Source organism: Phaenicophaeus curvirostris, chromosome Z, assembly GCF_032191515.1.
Source record: "Phaenicophaeus curvirostris isolate KB17595 chromosome Z, BPBGC_Pcur_1.0, whole genome shotgun sequence".
Taxonomy (NCBI): domain Eukaryota; kingdom Metazoa; phylum Chordata; class Aves; order Cuculiformes; family Cuculidae; genus Phaenicophaeus; species Phaenicophaeus curvirostris.
Genome location: NC_091431.1, coordinates 35,037,053 through 35,057,050, shown reverse-complemented (window position 1 = coordinate 35,057,050; position 19,998 = coordinate 35,037,053). Strand labels below are relative to the sequence as shown.

At 41.7% G+C, this 19,998-nt stretch overlaps 1 pseudogene; it reads left to right on the top strand.

Annotated features, from left to right (window-relative positions):
• The first annotated feature begins 3,488 nt into the window (after nucleotides 1-3,488).
• On the top strand, nucleotides 3,489-8,269 carry LOC138733461 (uncharacterized; annotated as a pseudogene).
• The last annotated feature ends 11,729 nt before the right edge of the window (nucleotides 8,270-19,998 follow it).

Genomic DNA, 19,998 nt, shown 5'->3' with positions numbered 1-19,998 from the left:
GCTATCAGTCAGCCCAGCTCCTTATCTTCTTTACCTTTGGCCAGTGGCATTGCTGGTAAGAGACACAGTGGGTTGCTTTGCCCCCCCACTGCCAGTGCAACCTGAACCAGTGTGTAGGGATCCGAAAAACTCCAGGGTCACACATTAACTCATTTCCAACACACAAAACTCACAATTTCCACATCCATAAGTCATCCAAGTACAACATATATCAGTTTCTATTCATAAATCTTATTAATACTCCTGTTTTCCTTATCACCTCTGATTCTTTGTTCTGTGTCTATGTTGTAACTCTGCATACCTGCGTTGATGTGCAGCAGGGGGTGACCAGGGGCCAATTTGGTAATCCTGATAGGTAAACCAGTGGTGGAGACATAACTGCTAGTTCATTCTCCCCAACTCATTCTTGCTGCACAACTGGGCTTTGACATGGCCATTGATGTGGAGTGGCCACCAGACCTCTGTCTGTCTCCTCTCCATCCCACAATTCAGCAAAGCAGCAGCTCTCTTCAGCAGCCTCAAGGAAGGAGGGATATGTCAACCTGGCCCTTTTAAATTGCTTTCTAGGATTCTCAGAGTGGGCAATGCACTATGTGTGCATAGGAATGGTTATTGCTATTAATAACTATAAGTAAGTATGTACTTAAAAAAAAAATTGAAAGCAGAGCCATTCACATCTGTCTTCTATAGGAGGTATAGCTCCTCCATAACATATAAAAACTTCCCACCTCTTCAGTGAGATAGCTGACAGGAGCAAAGAGTTAAAAAGTTTTGGACCTGTTCTGGTTTAACACCTCTTCTGGCCTGGTTGGCAGCTAACTATGTGCAGTAGCAGTTCCAGTTCTACACACACACACACACACACACACAGGGAAAGGGGGAAGGAAAATGAGAGAGACTTGTGGGTTGGAAACTAACCTAAAACAGCTTTAATGAAGTAATAGTAATAAAAAAGAAACTAGTAACATTAATAAAATACGTACAAATCTACAAAATCAAGGCTGAAATCAACAGTAGATGGGATTTGGATTCAGGAACTGGATTCGGGAACACACGGATCAGGATAAGGAGCAGAGGGACAGACGAGTTCCTCACTAAGTGCTGGCTATTGAAGAAGAAAGCTTGACCCTTGTAATCCTTTAGTTTAATACTGTGTATGACTTATATGGAACAGAATGCTTTGCTGGCCAATTTTAGGTCACCTGTTTTGTCAGCTTCTCCACACAGATGTGACTCTTTTCCACTCTTTTGACCAGCTTGAGGATGGCCTTGGTTTCTGTAGGAATAAGTATAAGCAGCAGCCTTTCTGCATATCAACATCCCATTACTCTGGTAATTATAATTATTAAGCATTGCCATTTCTAGAGACAGACACTGTTTGAAAAAAAACATGTTTTTAAATTTCAGAAAATAAACTTACTTGGAAGAGGCTTACCCAAAAACTTAGAAAATTAATTCTCCTTTATCTCAGGTGTTCTTGAGTGGGAAGCCCAAATGCTTTGTTTAGGGAGTAAGAGATTGATCCAAGAGTGAAAATAATTTCTGTTTTTCTTTTGTTTAAATTTACTTACATCTACATATTTGTAAAAAACTTGCCATTTTACCAGTTATCTATCTGTGGGTTACTCTTCATGTCACACTGACAATCAATAAAAAGCAGATCTTGAAACTGATTTTGTCTGGATTAGGAAATGTACTGTTACAACGTATTTGTACTGAAATTGTATTAAGTTGGTTTGGAAAAAAAATCTACAATTCTAGACATATTATAAACACCCAGCAAAAAGAAGTTCCCACGTGCCAATGACTTCAGAATTCGTGTATCTGAGCCTATGAAAAAAAAAGGCATAAGGGCTACATGATTTAAATCAATGGCAAATCCTTGCATTTTCTCCCTCAGATATATGTGATTACATTACCTGTGGAATCCCTTGATTTTTTTTCCCAAATTAGGCTACATATGACAAAAAAATTACTCAAAGACATTAGCACCTTTTTCTGCTATATTATCTATGAACAGTCTATTTTCTGACTGAAATGGTGATTTGTAAATGGTGGGATGGAACGTCAATGACATTTATCTTCTTGTCCCCAGAGTCATTGAGATTGACCACTCATATATGGCCACGCCTTAACGACTCTGAGCTGATCTGATTTCATTCTCCCTGGATATGCAATGAGGTTCTGGTAACAAGTATAATTGTCACTTTGAATTTGAAAACAATTCTGTGTATAAATTTTCCGTGAAATCACTGCTCGGCAGAAGCACTCTGAGGACAAATCCCGAGTCTTCTCCGGTGCTGAATAAAGTGTACCTGCTGTAATGGTTAAATTAAACTATGAAGCATAAGTTTCTTTGTTTCACTGAGTGTACTCATTATTTCACTATGTGAAAACTGTTTACTTTTGTTACTGCATCTCTTTGACTATGTTTATTCATTATTTGTGCCATGTACTAAATCACGAGTTTCATGGCACTGTTTCTGCCAATCAGTTGACTGAAGAAAACTTTTGCAAAACAGGAGCCAGATCATTTTAGAATGAATTGCATGTTCCTAAACAAATGTCATTTTGTTTATATGTATATTAATATTTTGAAGAATAGCAATTCCTCAATATTTACATAAACAAAAGTCCCTTCAGAGTAAGCACTTGCAGGAAAATGACAAAAGGGTAAAAAGAAGCCTACATTTTGGCCAGTCCAAAACCAATTAGAATTTTAGGCCATGAGCATAGCTTTTTCACTTTAATTATTCATCTTTTGTTTCTTTGCTTAAAAAATGTGCTAAGAAACTAATGAGCACTACAATTTCTAAGTCAGAGAACAGAAAAACACAACACAAGAAAAATACAGTGCTGCAAGCAGCATGATCAAGTTCTTCAATTTTATACACAAACTTTAGACTGGTCTCATTTGTAATGAGAAGGAGAGAAGACCAACGAGGTCGGCTTTTTCTTATGGGCTGCATGATTTTTACCCTCAAGCTCGATTATGGTGAGAATGGGACTGAGTGCCTGTGGGTTAAAATCAGAGAAGTCCACAAGAAGGCAGATATTCTGATGGGAGCCTGTTATAGACCACGCAGCCAAGAAGATGCAGCTTATGAGCTCTTCTATAAACAGCTGGGGATAGTCTCAAGATCACTACTTCTGGTCCTTGTGGGAGACTTCAATCTTCCGGATATCTGCTGGAAGTACAATAGAGCAGAAAGGAAGTAGTCTAGGAGGTTCCTGGAGTGCATGGAAGACAACTTCCTCACACAAATGGTGAGTGAGCCGACAAGGGAAGTGTAAGATACTGTGTTGGACTGTTTGTCTCAACATTGCTGCCAACCACAACATCCTGTCACTGCTCTGAACGTGACAAACTGCCCCCAGTGAAAACCACGATATCTGCCCGAAGCTGGAACAACAACGTCCTTGGCAGTGCCTACCAAGACACACTTGCGCTGGAGCCAGGTGGAGAGGACCACCATGAACACCTGGGCATGCGTGCACAGAGGACAATGTTCCGTGGAATTGGGCGGAGTTTTCGGAGAAATCATGAGGACTGGGGCGATAAATCAGGGGCCTCCTCCTCCTCCGTTGGTGTGTGTTTTCCCCTTGTTTTCTTGGAACTTGGAGCACCATCACCTGCACTGAGACCAAGCCAACGGTACATTGCTGGATTCATGGTGGTGGTAATTAGCTACACCTCTACCATTTTCTTGCTTAGGAATTCTGACTTTTCCTTTCTTTTCCTCTCTGTCCTGTTGCTGTTATCAGTTGTTCTAGAAAATAAAGCTCACAAGATTGTACGACATCTGACCTCATTTTTGTCTTAATCTCACTCTTGGGATCGTTTGAAAACCCTCCCCTATATTGGATGAGGACAATTTTTTGGCGTAGTCAGCAGGATCCCTCGAGAAGAGAGTGCTGTACTATCTTGCTGTATGCAACCCTTTCAGGATGAAATAACCCCCTTTGTGTTATATTAAGTTGTGCCTTCTTGAGAGTGAATGGGGGAAGAGCGGACAATGATATTACATTTGTGTTTGAGTAAGATGCAACCTCCTGAGAGTGAACAGGAGAAACTTGCATACCAAGGTGTGGCCCTCTCAGGATGAAAACCCCTTTTGAATTGCTTTTGTGCTAGATTCAGATCTAGCCTCTTGGGAGAGAAAAGGGGAAATCTGACATTAAGGTGTGACCCTCTTAGGATGATAACCCCTTTTGTACCAGGAAAAGGAAAAAGAATGGCCGCCTAGAAGGCAGCCGATGTTTGTGATAATGCGCCTTCATGGGCTGAAGGAATAGATAAATTATATGATCCCTTACTCCAGGGACAAGATTGGGTGAAAAACCGCTGGTTTCAACCACAGAGTATGGTGGATAGGATAAGGGTATTGCAGCTAAGGTTAGGAGGGGGAAAGGAAAAGCTATAATTTGTGCAGTGTTAGGAGTGAGTCTGACAGCTGTGGTGGAAGAGAGAAAGCAGATATTTGTCAAGCTGATAAAATAATAGACTCCCTGCAGATGGTCATGCAGACTCTGCAGGAACAACTGAAAGAATCCAAGGAATTGCTAGAGGAGGAAAGGAACCAAAATGTGATACTGAAGGACGAGTCGAGGGAGCAACTTTTGAGCGAGACGGATACACTTGTGGAGGCAGAAGTGGAGCCTTTGGAGAAGGGGATACGGCAAATTTATCCCCAAGGAGCTTTACAGAAGGCAAAAGAAACTGTAGAAAGCCTCCCCCATATGTATCTGCTGGTTAAAACAGAGTTTGTGTACAAGGACGATAGCGATAACCACCCTCAAGTTATCACTAAAGAAGTCCCAATTACAGCAACTGAATTTGCAAAGCTGAAAAAAGATTTTGCAAGGTCTGCAAAAGAATCAGAGACAGAGTATGTGTGGAGAGTGTCTTTGTCAGGAGGGGATGCAATTTTGTCGTCAGAGAAAGAAGCAGAAGGATATTGGGGTCCAGGTGTATTTCTAACTACCAGCGACCGCTGAGCCCCATGGTCATTGACTCAGAGACGTGCGTACTGGGCCAGAGGGCTGAACCCCTTGGAGAGGGGAGATCCGCTTGCCATAACAGGTATGGTGGATCAGTTAGTGGAAAGTGTGCAGAAGGCAACCTGTCTGCACACAGATGATGTATGATCGGGAGCTCAAGCCTAACCAGGGCTCCCTGATGATGATGCCTGTGGACCCAGAGAGGATGACTTCCCTGATACGAGGACTTCCTGACTCCCTGAAACCCATTGGCATTCAGTTGCAAGGGAAGACTCAAAACACCCCCAATGCAGAAAGAATGATGGCCACTCTGGAGGGGATAGTGACCCCTGACCATCAGCAGCTGGGAAGGAAAGTATGGACATGAGGAGAGGTAGCCCAGGAATTGATTAATTTGGGGAGAAAATATGGCCCCATTGGTGGATTGTCCCAAAGAATCAAAACCAGGGTCGTATGGGCTGCAGCACAAATTTGTAGGTGACAATCATCCATGAGGAAGAGCCAAGGTTCAGAGTCACCTCGATGTCACAATTCTGGGAGAGAGAGACCCCTACCTTGACAGGGACTGTGGCAACTAGGGCTTCAGAAAGGCATTCCTCAGGACTTGATGGATGGACTCCCGACTCAAAAATTAGGACAAATTATGCAGAAGTGGTCTGGACAAAGGGTCACTTTCAAACCAACCCCTAGTGTTCCACCCTTGATAGACCTTGGGGAGGAGCTGACTGGGGAAAAGAAGTAGGCAGGAAACTAGACCTTCCTCCTCCCAAAGGTGAGGGGGGCGGCGGAGGATGAGTGTTTGTAAAACAACTCACCTGCAATACAAAAGGGGAAGTACCATTTATTTAATACTGTTGGAAGATGCACACCTTGAAATTAGAAATTTAGTTCTGAGAATCATGTAACAAGCAAACTAACTATTGCATTTTGATCTGATTAGACATCAGCATTGGGTTCAACTGTGGGCAGCTTGTTTTTTCTTGCCAAATGCTCAGGCAAAAATAAAAAAATTGGAGCATTCAAAGGAAAGTAGGAAACTTCTGAAATACAACAAAGAGAACCTTAAGGACACAAAATGTGACAACTGAAGTTTGTCATGTTTTGAGCCAAATTAGAGTCAATTTTGTAACTAATTCAGCTGCTGTAAGTAACTTCATTCTCTGAAAACTAGCTGCATGTTTTTGAGAGTGTTCTTCTCTAAAAAAATAACACAGGGCATTGGTATGCAAAAAGACCAACACTTATACTTAACCAGGGCCATCCTCAAGCTGGCAGAAAAGGGGCAGCACCTGCGAGGAGGGGCAAATAGGGCAGGTGAGCCTAAACTGACCAACAGGGAATTCCATCCCATATACATCACAATTGGTATAAAATTGAGAGATGACAAGGGTCTCTCTCCTCTGCAATGGCCAACATCCAATGAGGACCTTGTTTTTCTGGTTATTCCTGATCCCAGCTACATGTGTTTTTGAATTCAGTTCCCGAGACCAGCTCCCTCCTAGCCGTGGACCCATTCCTTCATATCTGCTTTTATACATACAGATGTCATCAAGGGATCAAGGAGTATGGGCACAATCTATTTGTATATATTTTATTTCTTTTCTATTATTTTTTTTTTTTTCATTGAAGTTGATGTGTTAATTTCCAACCCATTCATCTTCTTCCTCTCATTTTCCTCTCCCCTTTCCCTGCACGGTGTGTGGGGAGAAGAGATTTTGGGAGATTAAGTGCACAGTTTTAGATGCCAAAATTCAGCCAGGTGAGCCTGAACCATAACAGTTATTTGGTGCGCAACATGTGGCTGATCTGGCTGAACCAAACTGAATCGGACCTCTCCAAACCTCTTTAGAACATCTGTTAACCTAACTTGCCCAGATAACTTAGATAGCAGACAGGGTTGCTGGGAAAAAAAAAAAAAGCCATTGCTACCATTGCTACACAGACAACACCAGCCTTAATAAGCACCACAACTACAGCGACAGCAACAGCTTTCTCAGGCATAGCAGCTAGGCAAACAGCAACTCAACCTGAACCTGTGTCAGTGGCCACAAACCCCGTAGCTGTGCTGAAGGCTATCAGAGAATCAGCCACTCAATATGAATTAGATCCATTTACATCAAATACTTGCATAACTACTGTGAATTGGCTTACTGACTCCATACTGGTGTCAGATGCTCCTGCGAAGAACAGGAAATACAAGCAAACCTCAGGAGAGGAGGAGAAAAAATTTGAACACAAAGTTAGCAAGGATGAGGATGGTGATAAGGGTGAAGAATAAACAGCTCCTATTCCAAAGCAAGAGGAAGACCTGGGAGAGGGTCCTTCACAGCAACCAGAAAGTCCATCACAACCATTGAATCCTGCATGATTGCCAAGTTCATCACAACTGTCATGTCCTGAACAACTGCTAAGTCCATCGTGACCATCGAGTCCTGCATGGCTTCATCATAGCCTTCAGGTCCCACATCATTGCCAGGTCCATCATGATCATTGAGTCCTACACCATTACCAGGTCCATGGCAACTGTAACATCCTTTGCCACCTCCAACTACTTCACAATCACCAAGTCTTTTACAATTGTTGAGTTCTGTATGACCATTAAATCCTCCACAACAAAGAGGTCCTTCAAAATTAATGCCATCACAGCATCAGCAGAATAATAATTCAGGACAATCAAAACCAGATGAAATCATTGAAATCTCATCTGTGAAGGAACTGCGACTTCTAAGAAAATATATAAGCTGTCATCAGGGTGAGCCAATAGTTTCCTGGTTGCTCCAGTGCTGGGACAATGGAACTGACACCGAAATCATGCAGATTGGACCGCTAACCAGAAGTGGATGAATTAACTAAGGACTTTGGAAAAGGACATGGATCCTTAGCCTCTGGAGATGATTCTTGGCAGCTGTAAGGAACAGGTATCCCTATAGAGATGACATAGAATGCCACCCAATTAGATGGAACAGCATGGAGAGGGGTATGAAGTATCTGAGAGAACAGGCTTTGTTTAGTATGACTAAATATATTTTTTCTCCTTTTTAGAAAGGAAGCACAGTCTTTCTTGCTACTTCAAGCCAAGTTTGAGATCAACGCTGGAACTAAGATCAAGGAACCTCCTCTCAAGCCAGTACCTTCCAAACATACCTTTTTCTGGCACCTCATCACCTCTGAAATTGAAATTGCCAGATTTGAACACATGGGTCGCCAAAAAAGGCCATATGACAGCAAAAAAAATGAATTAACTAGACAGTATGATATAAAAGAATGAAGGATATGAGAGAAGTTAGGGTTGGCAATGGGAGGAACAGAGAAGTCTCAAAATGGTGAGGACAGATTGAAGACAAAATGGTGAGGGCCAGCCAGCAGCCAGCAATATGAAAGAAACAGTTTGAGAAAAGACTTATGAGCTGAGAGGAAAGGGCAAGTGTGGATGGGCTTTTCAGAGGCACAGAACATAAAATTCTTAACAGGTAGGTCAGGAAAAAAAAACCAAATCCATTATTTCTTATCGTGCTGCACCTCTAAAGCTATACCTAGGTCAGCAAACCCTAGAGTCAGCAAGTTTTAGGACTGCCACTTTTGGAGTAATTCCCCTAACGGCATTCAGTACAGCTGGACACTGACCATCTGCCTACCAAACAACTACTGACTCTGTAAGGGCCATTATGCAAAGAAAAGGGAAGAATGTAAGGGCCATTATGACAGGATGTAAGGAGGGAATTGACTCAGTCTCAAGGAAAAGGGGGGAAGGCAATAGCCGTCATGACAGGATGTAGGGGGGTTGGGCAGAGCTAGTTCGTGCCAGACACCCCCTGGAATGAGAAATCACATTTTAGAGCAAAAACAATGTACGGATAGGAGATTGCTGCACATGCAGCATGGAATCCATCAGAATGTAACACGAACTGCAAATACACTGAATGTACCGCTAGACTGACCAATGAGTTTGCAACTAATAATTTTGTATGTACCTGCTTTTACCATAAATGTAACCCCACAGAAGCAACGGGGGTCGCTCTCCTGTGTAGGGCGGCCCTGGCCGGCCAGTCTGGTTTTTTAACCTCTTGCGCAAGAAAATAAATTTTGTACTTTGTTTTTGTACCCTCTTGCCGTGCCCGTGTCGTTCTTAGATTCTGGACCCTTTACAACTCTAAAACTACTTCTTTGGAAGTTTATTACACATAAGCAATTCTGCTGAAGTTTATAGAACTAAACCTAATTATAATTCTAACCAATGAACTTGCATTTAGAAATTCAAATCCAAATCCAAAGCTTGAAACAACAAAATAAAACAGTTTGGTTAAAAAGTTATGAATTAAATACTGAAAAAAGAAATGTAGACTTAGTAGTTTATTTAACATTAGCTGCTAAAAATGGGAAGAATTCCTGTTACTAGTGCATTCATTTGTATATTGTGTACAAGTAACTTGTGCTAAACAGCCTCATCTACACCATCTATTTTATCAGATCGTTTGTAAATCGTTTGAATTATGCAGTCTCATTGGATATAGTTATTCCTTTGAAATGTTTAACCAAAATCCTGTTATCATTCAGCTGAGTACTCTGATTTGTCTGGAGTAGATCACACCTGACAAACAACTTATGCTTCAGAAGTCTTTCCAAGAGACAAGTTATAGTGATATTGAACTGCTGGTGAGGAATGGGCATCCGGTGTTTCCAGACTTAAAGTTAGGCTGTTGATTGCAAATCAGCTCTTCTTTTTTCAAAAGGTTTACAGTCTTATTTGATGGAGTATTTCCATATTCCAGTTTAAGCAAAACTCCTTCCAAGAAAGAACCTGCATAAACTTTTCAATAAAATTAGTGATTTCTCAATTGGTTGGCAATTTTTTTTCATCAGTTGATTGTAATTCTTTTCTAACCCCATGGTCCCTGAATAACCAAGGTAAAACATAAAAATCAAAGTAAAAATAAAAGTGAAAATCAAAGACAAGAGCTTCCAGTAATGCTGATATTGCTGGTGGCCTTTTTCTTTCTGTTACACTATTTTACATTTTCATTATAATAATTGTAATATTTTATAATATCACTTTTTATTAATTTCTTTTCACAGTTTGTGGTATTTAATAGGCTTTTATGCTTAAATGATCACGCAAAGTACAGTCATGCATTTTAACTTTAAACATCCCTCAGCAGGAGATCTAATCAAAAAGGAATATAAGTTGGAAGTTTCTTTGTAAAAATATTGAAATGTACCAATGACCACAATGTATGTTAATTCATGTCAATATGCCTTAGTGGTCATAGCTCAACAAAACTTTGCAAAAGTTGGTGAAGTCTTACATGAGGTAAAGGAGTAATTAAAAATGAGAGAAAGGGTTCTACTCCCATCACACAATCTACACACCTGGTACTGAAGGTCCTTAGCCCTGCCTCAGGTATCCAGGACACAAGAAAAAGGCTCCCTCTCAACTACACACTGGACTTTCTGAAATTTATAAAAATGGATACTCCATAAATGAAAAATAAAAATTGAAAGGGCATTGTTAGGGTCCAGAACCTAAGAACGAGACGGCACGGCAAGCTGGTACAAAAATAAAGTACAAAATTTATTCTCTTGCGCAAGAGGTTAAAAAAACAGACTGGCCGCCAGGGTCGCTCTTCAAGGGGATCGACCCCGGCAGTACCTGTGGAGTTACATTTATAGTAAAAGCAGGCATATACAAAATTATTAGTTGCAATCTTATTGGCTGATCTAGGGGTACATTAAGTGTATTCGACTTACATTCTGACAGATTCCATGCATAGCAACAATCTCTTATTGTTCGTGGATTCTTATCTCGGGGCGTGTATGCAGTACCCTCCCATCCGTGCATTATCTCAGGGGGCGTATATGTGCGAACAGCTTCCAGCCCGGCCTCCACCCTGCCATAATGGCTTTTACATTCCTTCCTTTTCTTTGCTTAATGACCCTCACATTCCCCCCTTTTCTTTGAGACTGGGTCAATTCTTTGACTCTTCGTCCTCGGTATAGAGGGGGCTGTCTCCGATTCGATCCTGCACGAACCTCATGAGGGCGTTTATCAGGCATGGTCCTATTAGCAATAGTAATAGAAGCAATATGAGGGGTCTTGCTAGCGCTGTTATGAGTGACGTTAGCCAGGGAGACCAATTAAACATACGCTCGTACCAAATTCCGGATTATTGTCTTTCTTTTTCTCCATGTAAGAGGCTGTCTTTAATTTTTTTCTGACTCTACTGCATGTCTGATCTGATTTCTTTTCCATGTCTAATAACCTTTTACTGTTCACTGACAACACCAAAATGCACATTGGAACACTATACGGGTTAACAAAACTCATAGTCCCAATGCTACAACACTGAGAAAAGATTGTTTCAACCAGGGCAAGTTTAGGAGCTAGACTGATTGGTCAAATTGGAACAACTCATGCCCTCAGAGTCAGAAAATTACTTATGGTATCTTAATAACAGATAATCAATTTCAGTTTTATTTTCTAAAACTGATGATAGTTTCAAGACTTGAGGCCTCCAAGGCTCAGGGTGTAATTGAGGTTCCTTGCATACTTACAAATACATCTCTTTAAATTATTATAATTCATGGGCATGGCTACTCCTGGTGTTAAAAGGAAGCCAGCGTAGTTTCAGATTTATATGACAGTTTTGACAACCACGTGTAGTTTCAAAAGGTTTTAATGCTTGTGGGGATTTCCAAAATACATGGAACACTGGAAAAATGGCATTTAAACAAAAGGCCACACTACTGTATGTTATACAAGCAAGTTTCGCCAAATGTTTATAGAGGCATCCAACCTATGGGAAAATAAGGCTTCTCTTAATGGACCTATTAACAATAATATTACAGTTCACTTTAGTTAGCCTTAATTTTTAAAGGTGTTAAGCGTTCTGTTGTCCACGGACTGGTAGGTGATATTCTTCACTTGATCCAAGTTCTTCCATCCCAATTGCTGCGAAGGCCGTTAGCAATACTTGGTATGGCCCGTTCTGCTGTTCTCCCGATGGTTTTCCTGTAGAATCTTTAACAGAAAACTCATCCCTGGGTGTAAAGGGATGTACAGATTGATCTTAAACCTCTACGCCATGCAGCTTGGTTTTTTGTTTGTTTTTTTTTTTTATTTTGTTTGTTTCTCAAACAAGTTCAGCTAGTTTTGTTAGCTGATTAGACAAATCCTCACCTAATTCTGTGAGATCTTCTCCTGTATACTGCAATTGGTATACAGGGCTAATACTTTACTTCCATTATTTCAGAACCCAAGCAAAGCCAAAGGAAGTGCTCAATGCCAACATAGATTGGATTCTTGACAAATTTTTAGCTGAGCTGATTGCTGTTTTATCAGCAACAATCTGATGATTCATTTTCTCCACCTGGCCTCTGGCCTGTGGTCAGTATGGAGACTGTAACTGCCAATCAGTTCTTAAAATTTCACTAATCTTTTTACCATTTTAGCACAAATGTGTACCTCTACCTGGCAATATTGCTGCAGGCACTCCAAACAAGGTATAATCTCAACCAACAATACTCTTGTGACTTCTGCTTTACTTGTCCTGCAAAGAAAAGTTTCTGGCCAACCTGAGAAAGCATCTGTTAATGCTAATGAATACCAGTGCACCCCCCACCCCCGTTTTATTGTGAGTTCAGAGAGATCTATTTGCATTCCTATTATTCACACCCCAAAGGGTTTGTTTTGTTTTCCTGCCATATTGATAATCTATTTTCTATCTTCCCTTGAATATTTATAGAATTTTAAATCAGAATCAGGGATTTCAAGTTTACCATCTGTAAACAAAGCAGATATTACTTCTGCATTTTTCTGCGGCCATCCTGGCCTCAAAATCTCCTGCCAATTTGTTACCAATTTTCTGGCCAGTATTACCTCTCTGGTGACCTTTGTAGTGTGCGATAGCCACTTCTTCTGGAAGATTTACAGCTTCCAGCAGCTTTAGGATTTCTGCTGCATATTTAACATATTTTCCTCGGGCAGTAAGGAGTACTTGCTCTTTCCATATAGCACCATATAGCATCGTGAGCATGCACCACTCCAAAGACATCCTTTTGCTAATTCCAGTGCTTGAGTTAAGGCGATTATTTCGGCTTTCTGGGCTGATGTTCCTGGGGTAATGGTCTGGCTTCGATCACTTCTCTGGTGGTCGCCACTGCATATCCAGCCTTGCGATGTCCTTGCTTCACGAAGCTGCTTCTGTCAGTGTACCAGGAATCTTCTGCATATCACTAGTTCTGAAGCAGCTCCCCTAAGGAAAGATGCTGGATACATAGTGGTGATTATATCCACATCTTGATCTAGAGTGGGAAAGCCAGTGACCTTTCCACCCCAACACCGCTGAGACTGTGTGTGACACCATGGCAGTCATTTTTGGCCCATAGTGAATTCTCGGGCTTCTTGTATATTCAGAACTACAGCTGTATCTGCCCATAGGCATCCAGGCCATCCAATTGTCTGGAGAAGTAGGCTACAGCCCTTTTTGCAGGGCCTAGCTGCTGTGTCAGCACCTCTAGGGCCACCGCCTGTCTTTCGTGAGCTTTAATTGTTCAAATGCCCTTTTTGCCTCCCAGTCCAACCAATTTCGATGATCCCATTGGATATTCTTTCAATGGTTCATACAATGGTTTCACTAAGAGTCCATCCATAAACACCAACCTGTCATTCCCAGAAAGGTTCTGAGTTCCTTTACCATGGCATGAGTGTGCAGCAAATAGCTTCCTTTTGGGCTGTCTGTGTCCTCTGGAGATCTAGAATCCAAGGTAAGTAAGTTGTCGCTGCATAGGCTGGGCCTTCTGCTGAAAGACCTGATAGCTGCTCAGTCCAAAAGTTCAATAGACTTACGGTCTGTTGCTCACAGTCTTTCTGTTTGTGTAACTCTCAGGGGGTCACATACTGCAGCAGGGTTCCAGTCCCATGTTTCCAGGTGTCGGGCTAGCTGGTTCTCAAAAATAGTTCAGCTGTTCTCAATACTTTGAGGCAATACTGTTCAGGTTAGTTGTGTTTTACTACCACTTTCAGGGTTTTCCTATTCAAAGGCAAGTAACCTTTTGGCTTTCTTCAGCCAATATCAAGCAGAAGAAGGCATCCTTCAAATCCAGTACGGTAAACCACAATTGATTTTTTAATTGGTTGGCAAGGTACAGGGATTTGCTACCACTAGATGTAGCTTTTATCTAGTTTCTTTACAGGAAGTATTGGAGCATTATATTCTGCTTTTCATTCTTTTAATAACCCATATTGTCAATAATCATTTTTATCCCCCTTGCAATCTTCTAATCGCAGAGGGTGTTACCTGACACGGGCCAATTTTACCTCCACATGCTCCACACTTCTAGCCTTCCAAATATCTCAGAAGTCAACATGCCTGGATAAACCTGTTCCAAAATCTCTGCTGTTACCAGTGTTTTTTCCACCTGTTTTAAAGACAAACTCAATACTTTGATTAGTTGATGATCTCTCACTTGAAATTTTGTACCTCTTGCCCCAAGTCTCTAACTGCTTTAGAAAATCTCCTCTCATTAAGGTCTAGGGGCTCCTAGCAAACAAATTCATGTGTACCCACTTGTTTTCCAATTCATATTTAGCAGACTGCACAAAGAATGCCTTTTCGGTTTGGCCAGTAGCTCTTGTTACAATCACAATATTTTATTTTGATCTGCAGGAATCAGTTGCTGGTTTACACAGAGGCTCCCGTATCTATCAAGAACATAACCCTTTCATTCGTATTCCCCAGTCATTCAAGCTCAGCTACAGCACCCAATTCTGATTCCTCTACAGTATGCACATTGATTATTTCTTAATTCCAGACCCCATTCTCATGCCACGTTCTCTTGCTGCTCCAGGTGATTTTGCAAACTGGGAGACATATCTGCACACATTACTTCTCCCAATTCTCCTCACACTTCAACATTAATTACAACAAGGTGTTATGGCCACTCTTCCCATAATCGAGCTTATACACCAGCCACCACTGATTATTAAAAAGCTTTTATCAGCTTTTTATCAAAGCTCTTTGTCCACCACTTGGTGGACCACTGATCCCCTTATGATTTAAGATCTTAGTGATCTAAAATATATCCCAGCTGGCTCTTTTTTAAAGCGCAGCCACTCTGCCAGCCGCCCATCTTATGGGTTCTGCGTTCTGGGTCCCCAACCACAAATCACTTGCACTGCATAGGTGGATCTTTCCTTGTTGTCCTGGATCTTACATTCAGGACAACTCAGATCCCAACCATTTGTTACCCACAGTAATCCATGTACAATATGGACAAGATTCATCATTATTTTACAACAAAACAAATACAATTCTGCATAAATATCTTATTTCACTGAAAGAAGGAACAAATCATGTTAACGAAAGGAATTAGATAGTTTAGCTTGTTTACCAATTGAAAACAAGGACAGTTCCACAGCAGAGACAGAAGACAGGCCTGAAAACCCAATGTGGGTGTGGGGGGGTGTGTGGAGGGGGGCAATAAGATAATGCCATCAGAGGCAAACAGGGGACACAAAGAAGCCGTGATGTGGGTATACTAATAAGTTCCGGAAAACAAAAGGACATTTAACTGTTTAACAAGTATTTCCTGGTACCCACACAAACAAGCATGCTCAACCTGCATAGAAGTCATGCAGCCAGTGGGGGGCCCATCAAGTGGGACACATTAGGTGGACACATGTGTGCCCCGGCATTGTTTATTAAAACCATTCCTGCTTAATAATCGAATTGGTATTGATAATTGGGGTTGGCTTTTCACACTATCACCACAAAAACAACACACACACACAACATTAACTTATTCATTTCAAAACGTACAGAGACCACACATTCACTTCAAAGTGACATATAGTGCCATAGTAGTTCCGATTTCTGTGATTAATGTCACTCCACAAGGGGAAAAAGATTTAAAATGCACCCTTTTATCTGAGGGTTCCCGTCTGTCCCCGCAGAGATCCAGTTGAGGAAGGGAGTCTCTCAGGAGAAATCCCCGGGGGTACCCAAGAGAGTCCCGCCCCCAATGAGTCCCGCAGCCGGGCAGAGAGGGTCCCACCTGGGTCACCAAATCTGAAACAAAGAACTTACACTTAACAGTTTAATTTAACCGTTAAGGCAGGTACACTCTATTCAGAGCTGGAGAAGACTCGGGATTTGTCCTCAGAGTGCCTCTGTCAATCAGTGATTTCAGAACTTTATTAGCGCTGAATTGGATGCCCTTCTAAAAAAGGCATAAGGTCCTACAAAAAACAGCGAGTATATATACTAGTTTTAAACAAAGAATACAAATCTCTTCAAGGTTGCTCATTATATTTTTGGTGTATTCAACCATGTCCGGAGACTCCCGTCAGGTTATTGTTGCCAAATGTATCTTGTTCGACAGCTAAGCATCATGTCTGGATATCATCTACATATTATTTCTCGATACATGACAGATTTATATGGCAAGATAATTAAACATGCACACCAGCTGCAGCAAAACTTATCAACTAATTCCCACACCTTGAAGAGCGCTCCTGGCGGCCAGTCTGTTTTTTTAACCTCTTGCGCAAGAGAATATATTTTGTACTTTTATTTTCGTACCAGCTTGCCGTGCCGTCTCGTTTTTAGATTCTGGACCCTAACATTCTGGGTGCTCGTCCGGGATCTAACGGCGAAATTGCACTCTGTGAATAAACCTCCGGAGGTGATAAGTTCTGTTATCTGTTGTCTGCCGGAGCTCCGTCTGTAGGCTCAAAGGGAAGAAACTGGACGCAGTACTGCTTCCCAGAGCCAGAGTTGGTGAGGGGACGCCCCACCACTCCTGGAGGGAGAGGATGGGGTGTTTACCCCCGGTTTCCTCCCGTTCTGAGTCTGTCCGTTCTGAATCTGTCTGTTCTGAGTCTGTTCGGGTTTTTGCCGGCTCTGTTCGGGCTTTTTGCCGGCTTTGGTTTGAGAGGTTAGGGGGTTTACCCCCGGTCCCCTCCCTTTCTGAGGAACGTTCGCCCTCGCCCGAATTTATCTGACCCTAGAGAGTATTTGATGCAGAATCAAAGTCCGCTCTGCCCATCCCCCCGCCCTAAAAGCGCGAAAAAGCCCAAGCCTGCTTCTCCTCCTTGATTGCGAAATTTTCCCTTTTTCAGTCTGCAGGAGTCAAGAGTTAAAAAGCTTTCAGCAAGTGTTTGCCCGAGATAAGGATCGGGGACTGGGATAGAGAGAAGGGGAGGGTTTACAGTCTTTAAGTTGATGTGTGGAGGAAAAAAAAGACTTAAAGAGACAGTATTGGCACTGGTGCAGTAAAAAGGGCAATTTGAAAACGTGAAATAGTGAAGTTTATCTGCAGAAAGATGTTTGCTTGTTACTTCAGGAAAAATATGGATATGGAAATTATTTTGTGTATATAAAGTTCTGAAATCACTGATTGACAGAGGCACTCTGAGGACAAATCCCGAGTCTTCTCCAGCTCTGAATAGAGTGTACCTGCCTTAACGGTTAAATTAAACTGTTAAGTGTAAGTTCTTTGTTTCAGATTTGGTGACCCAGGTGGGACCCTCTCTGCCCGGCTGCGGGACTCATTGGGGGTGGGACTCTCTTGGGTACCCCCGGGGATTTCTCCTGAGAGACTCCCTTCCTCAACTGGATCTCTGCGGGGACAGACGGGAACCCTCAGATAAAAGGGTGCATTTTAAATCTTTTTCCCCTTGTGGAGTGACATTAATCACAGAAATCGGAACTACTATGGCACTATATGTCACTTTGAAGTGAATGTGTGGTCTCTGTATGTTTTGAAATGAATAAGTTAATGTTGTGTGTGTGTGTTGTTTTTGTGGTGATAGTGTGAAAAGCCAACCCCAATTATCAATACCAATTCGATTATTAAGCAGGAATGGTTTTAATAAACAATGCCGGGGCACACATGTGTCCACCTAATGTGTCCCACTTGATGGGCCCCCCACTGGCTGCATGACTTCTATGCAGGTTGAGCATGCTTGTTTGTGTGGGTACCAGGAAATACTTGTTAAACAGTTAAATGTCCTTTTGTTTTCCGGAACTTATTAGTATACCCACATCACGGCTTCTTTGTGTCCCCTGTTTGCCTCTGATGGCATTATCTTATCCACCCCTCCCCACCTCCACCCCCCCGCCCCCCATGGTGAGATCCATGTTCTATAAAAAAATTCTGGTCAAGTGCTGCAAAGCAGTGACTGTAATCACAGACTTGTTCACATTATCTCCTTTACAATAAAGCAATAAAACATATAACGACAAGTGAAAATCAGGTTTTATTTTGGAAACACTGGGAAATTCCTATAGTAAACCTTAGTCTCTTCATTCTGGATTCCCAGTTAAGACAATAACTAGTTTTCTTTTAAAGTCCATCTACTCTTTATATATAATCTTTTATTTAAAGTTCATATTATTTATGCCTGAACTAAACATATTCCTCAATTAATTGCTCTACTATTAGAAAATGTATAGGATCTTCTTGCTACTCTCGGTAAGGAAACCTGCAGTTCTTAAATTCTAGCCAATAGCCAGTAAATTTAAGGAAAATCATGAAAAGTTTTAACTACTAGTGCAGAAAGGTTAAATTATTCTTATTTCATTTCTATTTAGACATTCAAATCTCCAAAGCAGTAGGAGTCTAAGTTACATTAAATTCTTTCTGGCTGTCTTTATGACCACTGTGTATATTACCTGAAGTGAAGATGGCCTGAGAAATAAATGAAGATAGAACATATAGAACATATAGAGCATAAGGTATCCAAAAGCTACATTATTTGACATGCATGCATTATCTGCCTGTGCTTGTACGAAATATGTCAGCACTAGGCAGAACACAGGCATCTCTAAAATCGTGTGAGAAGATGCTGGTCAAGTGAAAAGAACTTTTCTTCTAATGATCTTACTCCTAAAACAGTGAATCCTTGACACACCACATAGAAAAGACAGACAAAGACAGAGACATCGCCAAGAAACACAGTCGAGAAACAATTTTATAAAAAGGAACTTATTTGTGAAATTATTTACTGCTGAACTACAAATCTGATTTTATGCAGTATTGTGTTATAAGCTTGGTAATGGAGAAAGAAAATCATCCCAGGGATGTCTTGAAAGAATGTCTTCCCACCACTAGCACCAGGCATGGAGGAGTTTCCTGTGTAAATATCAGTTCTTAAAGAGGTGACAAGCTGAGTCTCCCTGACGATATCGAACCTAGTAAAATGTTTAAACAGATTATTTTGAAGGGAAAATATTTTGCACATAAAAGAACCTCCGGTCTGAATGTTTTATAACAGAACCAAACAGAACCATTATATATATATATGTATATTATAACAGAACCATTGGGAAAATGAAGGAAGGCTCTGGGGCACAAATAGTATTCTGCTCCATCCCAAGAGAGAGGAGCTAGAAGTCAGGAAGAATTCAATTAATGCCTGGCTCTGAGCCTGGTGTGAGGAGAGGGGCTTTGGCTTCTTTGATCATGGGGTGGCTCACGCACCCCCAGGCTTTCTTGCTAAGGATGGGACACGTGTGTCTCCTAGGGGGGCTAAAGCCCTTGCTAAAAACCTAGCTAAGCTTATAAATCGAGCTTTAAACTAGATGTGAAGGGGGAGGGGCTTCAGACCAGGCTAGACAGGAATGAGCCTGGACGTGGGGCACTGGTGATTCGGAGAGGGTGTGCTGGAGAGGACCACCAGTACATCACCACACAGAAAGTGGGGGAGAACACACCTCGGGGTGCTAAGGGAGATATGGGCACTCTGGTGCTAGCTACTCCAGTTACCAGACAATTGGGAACGAACTCTGTTCCCTCTAAGAGGGCTGAAGGCTCAACAGCTAAGCTGAAGTGCATTTACACCAATGCACACAGCATGGGGAATAAGAAGGAAGTGCTGGAAGCTGTCATAGGACAAGGAGCCTAAGATGTCGTTACCATCACGGAAATGTGGTGGGATGACTCATACAACTGGAGTGCAGCTATGGTGGGGTACAAACTCTTCAGGCAGGATAGGTAGGG